Source organism: Gobius niger (genome assembly GCF_951799975.1).
Source record: "Gobius niger genome assembly, chromosome: 1".
NCBI lineage: Eukaryota > Metazoa > Chordata > Actinopteri > Gobiiformes > Gobiidae > Gobius > Gobius niger.
The window spans coordinates 58208654-58221690 of NC_136852.1; positions in this window are offsets into that span (position 1 = coordinate 58208654).

Consider the following 13037-nt stretch of genomic DNA (forward strand, 5'->3'; position numbering starts at 1 on the left):
TTCATTGTGTAATTCTGTCTCTCTGTCTTTTCTGTCAGTGTAGTATTTACTCTCACGGACAATTAATGATAAAAAAAAAACGCAACTTGCTGCAACATGGCCTCTAGAGACATGAGTTACTTAGAACTGCTTCAATCTTTACTTGAATGAGATAACAAGACTGAATGACAACTCTAAAGTGTTTCTTACCTTAAAACTATAAAATTTGGCAAAAATATAATAAAACAAAAACACCTGTAGCTCGCTGATTCCTGGCATGTGTGGATGTCCGTATTGACCGCCCTATACTTACTCATGAATACTGACCCCTGTGCATTATTAGTATCTGATTATATACATCAGGATTTTTTAGGGAAAACAATTCTACGTGGCTGTTAAGGTCTGAGAAGATTCATGAATTAAAATGATATGGTTAGTCCGAAATATGCACCATATGTTGCTCCCCATTTTCTCCAATAATGTGGAGTCTTGGTAGTTGGCTATTGTTACAACTTTGTGCAAACACTACAGTTTTTGAGTTAAACACCTCATGGCCATTTACATAAGTCAAATTTTCCAGGGCCGGAGTTAGTTTAGTTTTTTAAAATAACAGAGAAAGCAACATAATGTCTCATTGCCATAATATGCATGTTTAGCACAAGGTGACAAGTTTTATTTATCGGTCTGTTAGTGCCATCTACTGGCTCGTGGTAGGGCAAATGAAGAAACGTGAAGACGCAGCATTTTGTACAGCTTTCCTTTAGCACTAGTGATATACACAGGTTATAAGTAGCCTACATGGGCAAGAGTTCAGTCATGCAATAAAATAATTTCACTCTCAGTCGTTATAATTTCCTCATCAAGTCTAAAACCTATCCAGGCGCGTTAAGAGATTGTTGTTTTAACATTTGTATTGTGACCTGTAGACATGAACTTTTATTCACCATCGATCCCAATAATGTAAAGAAATTGTAACAAAGAACACAGAGATGAATGGTTTGGATGGATATTATCATACTAATTGTCGATTTACTTTATTTCCTAATCTTATGTCTTATGTCTCACCTTATGGCCAGCAGAGGGAGCTTTTGCTATATTTTTCTTATGACAGCTGTGTTGTTACCAATAAGTCGAACCAATTTGGTTTGAAATTAAAAGCAGCAAAAATACAATGTACTTGAACCTAGCATCATGTTTAGTGTAAATATCGTTTCAACTGCAATAATAATGGCTTTCACTATAAAAAATGTTGTCTTTTAAAGTTAAAACATAGACTGAGATTCTGAGGCAATTGTTTGCCTTCTTATTGCAGCTCTTACATCAACACTTGTGAATGGATTTGAGAGACAGAGATGCTGCAGGGCCCCCGAGGAAGTGTGAGTCAGCTTTAACTCTCATTATGGGCCTCATAAAGAGGATTTTAAATGGCTCCCGCCCCGAGAGGTTCACCAAAAAAAAAGAAAAAGGCATGGAATGAAAAGAAGAGCAAGTCTGTCAAGCAAGTTTGGATTTGCCAATCATAACATATCTTACCGACTGTGATGAAAAGTGCATAGAAGATGAAGAACGTGAAAAACATTTTATTTTAGAAAATGTTGGCACTTGCATTAAAAAAAAAGGATGATCACAGTACTTCCTCTGCAAATGACTAAACCTAGCAATTCAGTCAATACAAATTTGTATTTATATATTATCTTAAATATTATAAGTGGTCAAATATTGTATAGACATGTAACCTTCAATGTATTTTTTACCCTCAGTAGGCACACAGTCACACATGTCTTTCCTGATGCTTATCCTCATGTTCATCCATCCATCCATCCATCCATCCATCCATCCATCCATCCATCCATCCATTTTCTTCCACTTTTACATTGCCGTGCTGTGCACCAGCCCCTTATGGCTCCTCTTGCAGGTGGTGGGTCCACAGAAGGACGGCCTCATGGTTCTAACCGGGCCTGTTGGTCTCTCATAAGGGGCTTCTGAACCGCTCTTTGTCTGACCCGTCAGCTAGGTCCTGTTTTCCCTGGGAGGCTTGAAGCCCCCGACAACATAGCTCCCAGGATCATTCGGGCGTTCAAACCCCTCCACCACATTAAGGTGGCTGTTCCAGGAGGGGTCCTTAACCAACCTAGGTGATGTTATTTGGAAATTTGTACTACGATGGAAAATTATAGCCTAAACAAACACATAATGCCTCAGACTGAATGAAGCCACGACATGACATACAGTGCAAACAATGTAACTCCAGTATAGATAACCTCTCTGGTCTAAAGGTTTGTCCTAGATTCCCCACCTGGAGTGGCCTTATTTTTCCTCACATACTCATCCTCTTCATTTCCTCTCCTAACACTAAAAACAGCCTCCTCCAGTGTTACCCTTGGCCTCTCGTGGGACCAGCACTGCTAACAGCCAGTTACATCACATCAAACTCACACATTTTTATGACACACTTCCTGGGGAGCGGATCAAGCCAGACTGCATTATTCATAAGCGTTTTAGCAGTAATAATTTTCTAGCTATTAAGGTTTTAAATAGCAAAGCTCATACTGGATCTAACCCACACAAAATGCACATAAAAGACTATAGACAATTTGGCAACAAAAGTGTCCATCAATTTTTCCCCCCACTCTTGGACACAGAACATGCAGTTAGTGGTTGAACTTTCTCAATATCATTTGTTGTGTGCAGACAGAACAGCATGCCATCAGATCACATGACATGACATGGATGCTCTGTCAGGAGAGCCACACATATGCTCTTGTGTACGCTTTCACAGATGCTCTCGCACTACATGCCTCCCACACAGTGGGGGTTTCTCCGGTTAACTTAAGACCACAGCTTTGATAACTTTTGCAATCAATACACAGGTGCTGGGATGACACACTACTGTCGGACCTCAAACTGCACGGACGTGCAATAATCGTCATCATCTAAAAGAATCTATGTATAACTGGTGTTTCATAAGAGTGGTTGTTCACGGCTGACTCATTGTTATCCTATGCTGTTGCTCTTTTTTCATTATTGAATTATTTTCCAATTTATTGTAAGTGGAAAACAAAAGCTATTCAATCTCCTGGATGTACTGTGTAATGCATTGTGGTAAGTGATGATCCTGTAAGGTAGAGTGCATTAAGAGAAATATCCAGCTTAAATAAATTGTCCTTTATGCTTAGTTGGTCTATTGAATTACTTTCATTTCATATTTTTGTAAAAATAAATAAATAAATGTAAGAGGTGGATTTTAGTTTCTCTCTTTTAAGCTGTTCCACACAGTAACATCAGCAAATCATCAGTCAGCTTGCTGCAAGCTTATTGATTTGGAAGTTTTATCGCGATTACCCATGTGACCTTCATTCTGCTTTTAGATTTAGGACAGGCGCAAGAGTTGTATGCTTGTGTTATTCAGTGCCCAGGGCTGCAGTTTCCAGTCTTTTTCTCTTAAAGCTCCAGAACTCTCTTATGGAGCCAGCCTGAGGCATTCTCAGTCCACAACAGCAGCTCCCACATGCATCAAAATACAAATTGTAGGTTAGCATTTCTTTTGGACATATATACACATTTAAATTTGAGTTTTGCACCTATACTGCTTCCTTGATACTTTTTTTCACCCTGACCTGAACCTCTGAAGGGTAAAGTAGATTTATACGTTTATTATTTTCATCAGAAGGATGACTTTTATGGCTGCATTACCTCTAGTGTTAAAATAATGTTCTGAGCTTGACATCGGTGTTTAAAGGAGCACATGAACACAGATTTCTGTCCTGCCCACCCTGCCGAATGTGACCACATGGTGTTGCAAGTCGCAGTGTGCGTTGGGGACGCTCCATTATTTACACTCTGCTTTCCTCTGGCTGCGATGAGACATGACAGGAGCCACAGGAAGTTCATGAATTAAACAGAGGGGCCTAAAAGCACAGGGGAGGGGACAGCGTGATGGGCGGACAGATGGACGCTGACGGGCTGCGATTGCTGCTGGCTCTGAGGTGAGGTGGAACAAGGAGGACATTTGGGGACACAAGAAGAACAGACAGACCAGAAGAACAGATTTTGATAAAGACTGGGGCTCACCACAGCACAATATGATATGATACAGAAGCACTATATAAAGATATTTGGGGCTAACTACGTACCTAAAGACTAAAACAGGTCATGTATAACAACTAGTGGAAATAATCAATAATGCTTTATTTGATGCAAAGCATTTGCCATTATTATAAGTTATAGTATAAAATATGACATCACGTCACACATTGATTATAAATCCAAACATATAATTAATGTGTGATATGTGTAACATTTCATTCTAGATGTATTTGTAATGTAGTGTAGAAAAGGCCCAGAGACCGGAGCTGAAAAATAGCATGAACAATACTGTGCGTGTTGCATCAGCAGCAAACTTACTTTGTGACTGTCTGACTGCATTGTCCTTGTCAAACATGAATAAAAATTGTCGAGCTGAATAACAGTTGCCTCAACGGATTCCTCAGAAATTCAAACAGTACAACAGATATTAAGCGGTGAAACCGACAAGCGGGCAGAAAAGGAAATAGTCGACAGCAACAAAATACAATACTGGCGCAAAACTGCTACATTTTAGAACAATGGACAGCTTTAGTACAGACCATAATCCAAGGTGACAGAACACAGGCACACAGGTCATTGAGAAAGATTTCTGACTGCAATGATGTCATATTGTGTGATGTGTAATGTATGCTGCAGCAGCAAATAGGCAGGACAGCCAGCAGGTTCTGGTGTCAACCCCCACAGTGTGTCCGCACTGAAGGGATAACCTCATTTATTGATTGTCTAATTGTTTTACACGTTCTTTAATATTATTGATTGACTGCGGAATCCTTCTGCAGTCAATAATTGGTTTTCACGTTCTTTATTATTGATTGTCTGCGGAAATAATTAATAATAACTTAATAGGAATTTGTGCATATAAAGCACTATTATACAACATAATAGGGATTTTCGCATGTAAATTAGTACAATGCAACTTAATAAGGAATTCCGCATATAAAGCAGTATAATGCAACTTAAAAGGGATTTTTGCATATAAAGATAATGCAACTTAATAGGGAATTCCGCATATAAAGCAGTATAATGCAACCTAGTAGGGATTTTCGCATGAAAAGCAGTATAATGCAACTTAATAGGGATTTTCGCATATAATGCAATTTAATAGGGATTTTTGCATGTAAATTAGTATAATGCAACTTAATAGGGATTTTCGCATATAAAGCAGTATAATGCAACTTAGTTGCATGTAAATTAGTTGCATGTAAATTAGTATAATGCAACTTTATAGGGATTTTCGCATATAAAGCAGTATAATACAACTTAATGGGGATTATCGCATATAAAGCAGTATAAGTAAGGGATAATGTATAGAACGCTGGTCATTATCGGGAAAATAAGCACCAACAGGGCGAACCGGACCGGACCCCGACGCTATAGGATTGATCTAATCAGTTTTACACACAACTACTGTCTCTCTACGATAATGTCCTTCAGTAGCTAGATCAGTCTCTTGACTAACCAAAACCGCCCTTTGACTCGGGGCTCCGTGCGCTCTGCGGCACACTTGGTAACTTTTACGCACAGCCTCAATCCTATAGCTATCCAAAACATATTTTTTTGTGTCTCTCCAGCACCTGTCATTAGACCTTTGCTAACTTGAGATGAAAGTGAATGTGTTCCTCCCCTTGATTTGCTAATAGACTATTGATGACAGAGAAAATCATGCGCTCTTCGGTTGACACCAGTGCCTCACTGTGCACAAAGGAGACCCCAGACTCCGGCCTCATATAAAGATTTTTTTTATTGCCATCATTCCTATTATAGTATCTATAGTGTCTGCTGGCCACTAACCAAAGGAATGGCCTAAATGTGCCAATACAGCGGCACACATCGAGCCGCAGGCTGCCAATCACAAGGCGGATGTTTTTGCGCAAACTGCACCTTCATATAATAGGCGTTTGTATTTAGCGCTCTTGGAGCACAAATATGACAACTTCCGGTTACATAAACAAACATTAATTTGTTTTTTGTTTATTAAATATACAATGCAAACATGAAAATCAGCTTTATCTTCAAAAACAATGTTCCATTCACTTGGAAAATGGCTGTTTTTTTTTTTTTTTTTTCATTTTTTGATTTGCAAACCAAAATTGAAAAACAACTTGTTTTTCCATTTTTTATTTTCATTCCAATGAAGAAAATCCAAATACCCAAAAGTACACTGACCATTTTCGCATATAATGCAGTATTTTGCAATTATGAATTTTTTTACAATGTTTTGCAATTTTTGCAATTTCTGCATTAGTAGCCTACGATTCCGCAGTCAATCGCAATTGCAAAATTGTCTAGTCTATTATTATTCCATCTTTTCCCATTTTTCAGCAGCTTTCACAACTTTCACAATTTCCACAAGTTATACGTCAAAACGTTCCGCATGTTGGAGAGAATTGTGCGATTACTTTTGGGAATTCTGCAACTTCCGTTTTTTACGCAATCGGCCAAAAATCGGCCGATTTTTCCCATTGACTTATCAAATCAAATCAAATCAAATTTATTTATATAGCACATTTAAAACAACTGCTGTTGACCAAAGTGCTTCACAAAAGGCCTACAGTACAGAAACAAATAGAAATATAATAATAAAAAACAAAACACAATATACAAAACAGCAAAGCACTAACAGCTTAGATTTGGCCAGATATGTGCTAGACAGTGTTAAAAGCTTTTGCATAAAAGTGTGTCTTAAGCAAAGATTTAAATTGGTCAAGTGTCTGAGCAGCTCTGATGTGGAGAGGCAGGTCATTCCACAGTTTTGGAGCTGCAACAGAGAAAGCCCTGTCCCCTTTAGTCACATATTTGGAGCGGGGAACCTCTAAAAGCAGCAGATCAGCAGATCTCAGAGCCCGAGCAGGGGCGTGACGTACCAGAAGCTCAGACAAATACAGAGGAGCAGCACCATGGAGACATTTAAAGACAACAAGTAAAAGCTTAAACCTTATCCTATAATACACAGGGAGCCAGTGTAGAGCAGCTAACAAAGGGGTGATGTGCTGTCTCTTTCTGGTCCCTGTAAGGAGACGAGCGGCTGCATTTTGTACCCCCTGGAGGCGACAAATTGAACGCTGACCAAGACCAGTGTACACAGAATTACAATAATCAAGTCGCGAAGTTATAAAAGCATGAATGGCTTTCTCAAAGTCACAGGCAGGTAGATAGTTTTTTACCTTGCTTAGGGTTTTAAGATGGAAAAAGCTTGATTTGACAACATGATTTATATGTTTCTCAAATTTAAATTCATTGTCTACAAACACACCGAGATTCCTTGCAAAAGGGTGACAGAAGGAAGCGAGTGGGCCAATGGCGCTGTCACAGTTGTCAAGAACATTAGAAGAATTTCCAAATATTACAATTTCTGTCTTATCTTTGTTTAGACTTAAAAAGTTGGCCTCCATCCATATTTTAACTTCTTGAATACAATCCAACAAAGGATTCAATGATCCCTTATAATGGGGCTTCCGCAAATTGATGTTTTTCTGCAACCTTTTCCAAATTTTTTGCAAGTTCTGCAGTTTGTGCTTGTTCAGGTTCCACAACTTGTCAGTTCCGACATGTGCTCCAGGTGTAACTACGCCTCACAATATAGTACCCATTTTATCCGCTTAGAAAATCGAAATGTTTAATTTTGTGCAAATAGACTTGGATCATGTCACATTTCACATCACTGTATTTAAATAAGGGAAAGGTATTAGCTTCAAACTTCACCCCAGTTTGGAGCTATACCTATGCTAGGAGAGGCTAAATGCTAACAACATTTGCATGACTGAGCGCACGCACAAAGACACGTACGCATCAACTCATCTAAGCTAAGGTAAGAACATATCTCAGTATGTATAAACGGTGGCCTGTTCCTTTAAACCGGCACTTAGATTTGTACGTACATATGCTTAAGACTGATAATGCAAGACTCTTCATTTATCCAGGCTTTTTGTCTGTGTAAGCTCTCAGTCATGCGGGAACTGTCCATCCGAGATGAAGGTGGTCCTGTGCCCTCCAATTCAAGTTAGAGTAGAGACAATGACTCAAGAACCTTCATCTGTGTCCTGGCTTAGGATTGTTACTTGCTGTGATCTCTTGATGTTGGATTGCTGAAATTATATATCCTACAAGTTTGTGATAACAAATATTATGTTTTATAACTTAATGTGTAATGAAAATGGGTGAAAATGTATGTGTCCCCAGTTTCCAAGAATGCTGATCACTTTTACTGGTAGGAACTGAAGCAGTTTAACTAAGCATAAAACCATAGCTGCCAGCCATAAGCATATATTAAGCTATATCTGTAGTAAATTACAAACAAAACACCTGTACGACTGAGAGCTTACAAACATCTGTAGTAAATGGTAACTGTTCTTATTGTTCTTTTCTATCTTTAATTGGCCCAAAGAGCATTACAGCAAGGAATCACTCACCCATTCACACACTCATCCATACGCCAATGTACGCAGACACTGGAGGGACGGTGGGTGAAGTGTCTTGCCCAAGGACACAGTGGCAGTGGGCATCCTCAGGAGCTGGGATTCGAACCCCGACCTTCCGATCATTGACGATCCAACAACAACACCAACACCAACAACAACAACACCAACAACACCAACAGAGAGCAGGTGCAAGAGGGCATTATCATAGTTATAGCTAAAAGTTTAAAAGAGAATTTGGGCCCTTTAAAGGCTGCACAACTTTATAAAGCAATAATGTAATAACAGCATGTTTAGTTAAGGCATATCCTTATGTCGCTGGTTATTTGGCTAATGGCAGATGATGTCACTTACATCATTCTAGCATTTAAATGGATGGGTCTTATTTGCTAGGCTCAGCGCAGTTCTTTGCCAATAGGGCTTTCTGCATGCATTGTATCATTCTATTGATGCTAAATATAACCATTTGTCTCAGGATTAACCAATCCCTAAAATTAGCATGAGCTTGTGAATAATACACCGCAATAATACAATAGCCTCGTAAGAACCTGCGTTCAAACCACTGCTTCCTCTCTTTGTCTCACCTGCTCACTGTGCATGTGTTTCATTATGAGGCTGATTTTTGTAAGACACTTTTAACAGGAAGTCACTCCAATGACACGCTACATTCATCGGTCTCCAGTGACAAGCAGGCCATCCCTCATGACTTACCCAAGAACAAGGATCCGCCCAGGTTTGCTGCTGCCAAAGTGATATCATCCTGACTTCAAGAATGGGCACTGAGCCATCCAGTGCATTTTCAGAGGTTTGCTCTCTCAGTTTTATATTCTGCATGTTTTTTTTTTTTTACTGCAGCTATCGATCCTGCAGTAAAAAAATGTTGTCAAGTAAAATTAAAGCAGTGATGATTTGATGTGTAAATGTGTGCAAAGTAAATTAATCTTGTTAACTTGTGTTGGTCCATATTTTAAATAATAAAGCCCAGAGCAGTTCTTTCTATTGATGCAGTCCATTAGTTGTAATAGTAGGCTGTCTGCAGAGTATCAGTTGTCGTTCCGCGTGTGCTTGAGTGCTCTTAATTCCCTCCGGAGTCCATCTGGACAAGCATCTATATAAACAATATTAGACCAAAGGGCAAAAAATGGCAGGTTATAACACAGCCATACTTCAACCTAAATTATATGGGGTATCAATATTATAATATTGTGGGGGGAATATTAAAAGAGGTAGGAAGTCAAAATGTAATGTAAACGTAATCATGTAATTAATAATAATGGCTTACACTTGTATTGCACTTTAAAAGCCTGTGTCAATCACTCACACTACATTCACAGAGGAGGTAGGTGAAGTGTTTTGCTCAAGGACACACCAACAATCTGCCCCTGTAGGAGTCGAGATTTGAACCACCAAGTACTTGCTTATTGGACGACATGCTCAATCATCTGAGCCATTGTCACCCCAATAGTACAATATAATGCCGATAGTCACAAAGCAAATCAAAGATCTCCAAGTGTTCTTTGCAGTATACTGTGCATCTGGTGCCCTTCATGCCTCAACATGTCATGTGATCAAGGCTTATGAGCAGCACAATACACTGCAATAGCTTGTGACTCTATGTGAAAATATAGTTGTAGCAATTCATTTAAATTGATTTGTATTAAATAATAAAATATTTAATATTTTCAAGTTTTGTATATTATTTGATGTGTGTAGAAAGCGTTATATGACTGATTGCTCTAGGTGTCCCAAATTCCATCCCATATTCCAAATGTTTGTATAGGTGCTCTTGGGAAAGGGATCGAAATTGCAAAAAAAAACAGCAAACCCAGGCACTCCAAACAAATATGAACAGCACGAGGAAGTATATTATACATATTTATTTGGCCAAGCCAACATGTTTCGACCACCAGGTCTTCATCAGGGCAAAACATCTATATAAAAGCCTTTTAAATACTTCCTCTTGCTGTTCATATTTGTTTAGAGTGCCTGGGTTTGCTGTTATATTTTTATTATTTGATATTTGTTTTGTTTTTTTCCAGAAAGATTTTTCAATATTTCATTCAAAGCCAGATTCATCTTTGTGAAAATTACTTACCACTTACCACTGTTACGACTTCAATAAATCCAGAAAAAATATTTTATAGATGCATTTTATACAATACGATTTGAGCAGTTTTCATCTTCATGATACCGACCAACTTGTTGTATTAATGTATATTATAATATATTAATTATATTACATAATTCCTTTTGGCATTAATTTCTCAAATTGCTGTTTGTATCCTATCTCTCTTGAGAGAATTGCCAATTTCCCCACCCCATCCCAGTGTGAATGTGTGACTGAGGGGTCCAAGTGTGCTACTTCCCCCCGCCCCCATCTCACCACCACTCCGTCCATATGTGCATTCAAGTAGCAGCTGCAAACTCCCCCACTTGCCCTATAAAACAGAAAGTGAAAAACAGCCCCGTACACTGCTATGAAAGTCATTTTTGGCTACACTGTGGGTTTGTGAGTGATGGCGAAGAGGAAATAAGAAGTTCTAACCTTTGAATTCACCTTTCAACATGCACAACATTTCTCACCAAATATAACAGACTGCATAGGGCAGTATAGGAAGAAACTTTCAAGTGAGTATTTCTAGTAAAAATATTACTGAAGTAACAGTAGTTATGAAAATCATGGAAATCCACAAACTAATGGAGATTTGCTGAAAAATATTTTAGATAACTTGATTACAAACATAGATCGCATATAACCTTAATAAGAAATGATGGTACAAAAAATGCTATCTTTTAAATCTGTTCACTTTTGCATGATATATAGCTTATTAACAGTGGCAACTTGTAATGTAATCTAAAGTTTTGCTAAAGTTCTACTCTGAAAGAAAGAAATCTAAAAAATAACTCTTACAAGTTAGGCTACCATTTCTTCACTCTAATGTAACCCGTTACTTGCCTTTACTCATACATAGACAAATCAATAGCAGACAGATGTTTACGACTAGCACACAGCATACAAAAATAGCAGCACACTAGCCTCCTTATCAGCCACCTCCAACTCCCGCAGGGGCTCATATACAGGAGGTGTGGAGCAGCAGACTGTGCCGTAGCCAGCCCAACACATTAGTAACTCTCTGACACACGGCACATATTGCACACACTGAAGGCAATGCCAGCGGAAGTTTCAAACAAGCAGGCCCAATAACAACAGCGCAGAATTGAAGCAAAGTTTAAAACACACCTTGTGCATAACTAAATTTACTTTACTTCTCCTAAGAAAGGTGCAACACCTAAACCCCAAGAAGCTAATTACAGTCAGGACACTACAGTCCGTTAAGTTGTCTGTAAAATAAAGCAAATTTACCATTACATAGGCTATAATACAATTTACTTGAGTTTTTCTTTTATCTTTGAAACATTATTTCTAACGGACATATTTCATGCAAGCGTGGCACATCAGCGATGCATCAATTTTCTTCTGCTTTAACCGGGTCCGGGTCACGGAGTGGTCTAAGCAGAGATGCCCAGACTTCCCTATCCACACACACTCCAAACCAGCTGTTCTGGGGGGGATCCCAAGGCAACACTAGGCCAGCTCAGAAACATGGTCCCTCCAGTGTGTGCAGGGTCTTCCCCGATGCCTCCTCCCAATAGAACATGCCTGAAACACCTTCCGAGGTGACCAGGAGGCATCCAAAACGGATGCCCACGTTACCGCAGCTGGTCCTCTCGAAGGAGCAATGATGGGTGCAATGATGGGTGCGCCAACCCACCCTGTGTAGGGAAACTCATTTCACTTGTGAAAAAGACCTAGAATTATTGACGAAAATCAAAATTTAACATATTGTGATGTGTGCAAAAGGTGGGTATCTGCAGCATAACTGAAGCCTAGGTATAGGCTGTAATATAATGCAAGTTGGTGTTAATAAATAGCCTAATAGGCTCCTAAATACAGTATAGCCTAAGTAAAAGCACTGCAACAAATATAATTATTTAAATATGTGGAGGTCCAGCACACTTTTTTGTTGCATGCATTTTATGGATGATTGTAAAACTTAATTGCAGCATTTTCTCTCACAATAATCGTGACTCAAAAATTTGAAATGCGTGACATCCCCAGCTCAGCAGGAAAAAAAATACAAATAAACTAAAAAAATCATCACTCATTCTTGGTGTCCTCATTTTTGATCATTCAATGCAATTCCTCTCTCCCAGACAATGCACAAAGTTCAATAAATGATATAGGCCTACTAATGGGTTGATAATAAATGTTCACAGAATCACAGTCTAGAGCACAAGAATTGGTTAAAAGTAAGACCACATAGAAACATGGTTAATTTATGTAATTCAGGACTGAGAACAGTAGAAAACGAAAGTGTTGGCTTACCCTTTGGTCACTGGTCAGACGGCGCAAAAGAAGAAAAAAAAGCGAGGAACTTGCCAATTACACTTTGACTAAAAGAAAACAGAGAAATCTACTATGCAACAAATAAGAATGACCTAACACGCTGCACATTGAAAAAAGTTTAGGATCAAAGATATCATGGATGGATGATG